This window comes from Podarcis liolepis (assembly GCF_965112155.1).
Source record: "Podarcis liolepis genome assembly, chromosome: 12".
Lineage (NCBI taxonomy): Eukaryota > Metazoa > Chordata > Lepidosauria > Squamata > Lacertidae > Podarcis > Podarcis liolepis.
In genome coordinates, this window is record NC_139563.1 from 54,875,989 (window position 1) to 54,878,163 (window position 2,175).

At 46.8% G+C, this 2,175-nt stretch overlaps 1 protein-coding gene across 1 annotated transcript in view; it reads right to left on the reverse strand.

Moving 5' to 3' along the window:
- The window catches only part of LOC310690143 (uncharacterized protein), a 64,027-nt gene extending 61,930 nt beyond the window's left edge, over positions 1-2,097 (reverse strand). Inside the window, exon 1 of the mRNA XM_083468768.1 lies at positions 1,821-2,097. The gene's annotated coding sequence lies outside the window, so the exon portion shown is untranslated. The remainder of the gene's footprint in view (positions 1-1,820) is intronic.
- Positions 2,098-2,175: the final 78 nt, after the last annotated feature.

A 2,175-nucleotide genomic window follows, 5' to 3' on the forward strand; every position in this document is an offset into this window, starting at 1 on the left:
AAACAGAGAAAAAGGCCTGCGCTGCTTTGTCCTTCTAACTATCTATGAGTTGAGGGAGGGACCTCACCCATTTGACATCTCGCACAGAGCCCCTTTCCTTTGTTTCATTTAATGGACCATCACCCAGGCGATCATCTCAAAAATAGGAAGCTATCCTGGCTTTTATTTTATCACTTGCTGGATCCAGGGGTTAGAAGGCCTCTCATGCTGCCGACTTCCTCCCCCACAAACTCATAACATTACCTTAGGATGAGGCTTTTAAAGGTCTTCCCATGAAAAGTTAAACCATTATTCTGTAGACAGATTTATTGCTGGAGGAAAAGGCCTGAACTATCTTCTCTGTGATGCAGAAATTGTCTCCACTAATTCCATAATGCCAAGGGAATATAGCTAAATGTGATAGTTCAGAAGAAAAGCCACTCTTTTATATCCTTGAATCACACATTTGTGTAGTTTCTCCTAACAGAAAAGTCATTAAGTTTAGCCCAGCAAATCATTTGATTTAGATTACTCTCCAGGCTATTATTCAAACAGCAGTTGTGTTCTTTCTTAAGGTCACCGTATAGTCACCAAGGCAACAACATTTTCCCCGTTTCTGTTATGCCGGGTGCATTTTTATAGGCATAAACTTCCCCATAACAAAGTTCACTCCATAAAAAGCCCCCCCCCCCCAAAAGGAGAAATAAAGACTGACTGGGAGTGGCAAACTTTTGAAATGTGCGGTAAGCGATTTAGATCGCCTTGGAAGGAAGTAATGGGGAAATAGCCCTGAGATTGGCCAAGAACACACCCACACCCACACCCTGTGAAGCAAGATATGTGAAGAGATAGTGGGGGTGTTTTTTCCTCCTTCATCCTAGCCTTTAAAGAGAAAGTAAGTGGAGCCCATTGATCTCAAGCCCTTCAAATGGCTCCTCCGGGTGACCTGTTTACTGAATATTTCCTTCCAAAGCACAGTTCATTAGAGCAGCTTTCTCTCTCCTTCCTTAAGTGGCCAAATTAAAGCCATCAAGAATCTTTCCCTGAGCAGCAGGGCTGGCCCACCCATGAGGCAATGTGAGGATTCATTGGGGGGGATCCACTGCCAGGATCCACTGGGGAGGGATCCAGCAACACATCAAGCACTGCTGTTTCTGTGGCCCCAACCGCAGCTGGATCTGTTGCATCCAGTGCCAGATTTACGTATAAGCTAAACAAACTATAGCTTAGGGCCCCACTCCCCCCCCCAATTCACTATTAATATAACTCTTCTTAATTGTATTTCAGTTCAACAATTACAGTGGTACCTCGGGTTTCATACGCTTCAGGTTACAGACTCCGCTAACCCAGAAATATTACCTCAGGTTAAGAACTTTGCTTCAGGATGAGAACAGAAATCGAGTGGCGCAGCACAGCGGCAGCAGGAGGCCCCATTAGCTAAAGTGGTGCTTCAGGTTAAGAACAGTTTCAGGTTAAGAACGGACCTCCGGAACGAATTAAGTACTTAACCCGAGGTACCACTGTACTTTGATAAAATAGATACTTTGTTATGTGCAAATGGCTTTAGATACCTATTAGGTATATGCCATATAGCATATATTCAACACAAAAATAACAGTGACAATTTGTTGACAAAGGACAGCTGGACATATAAAGGGCCCCATTGCCTTCAGTAGCTCATCAAACCTAAATCTGGCCCTGGTTGCATCCTCGGCAGCCCCCTCCATGCTGTCTCCACAGCGGTCTCTCGATGAATAGGGGCCACTGCTGATCTCCTTCCAACCCCCAGGGAGGAAATGATGGGAGGGTGCCCTCTGGGATCTCCTGGGGTCTTCACTCACCCGGCATGATTTGGAGCAGGCCCGATTCCCCCATGACAGCCTTTGATTCCCAGTTCAACCATTGGGTAAGGTTGATTTGATTCCCTCCCTTGTTCCTGAAGTAGATCTTCACTCTGCCCATCTTCCCTGGGGGTGGGGGGCATTTTGTGGTTTGCCTCAGGTGGCTAAAGGTCTTGGGCCAGCCCAGCAGCTCTCTCGCAGCTCCTTGGTTTGGTGAGAGCCTTCATAGTCACCTCTCAGGTACCAGGTCCATCCGAGGGGCTGCATGTCCACCACCCAACTGAGTCCAGGCTGAGTGCAGGTCCTCCCCGACTCATTCCTGACTGTTGGCTTCTACCTGAATGTTCTTTGGTGA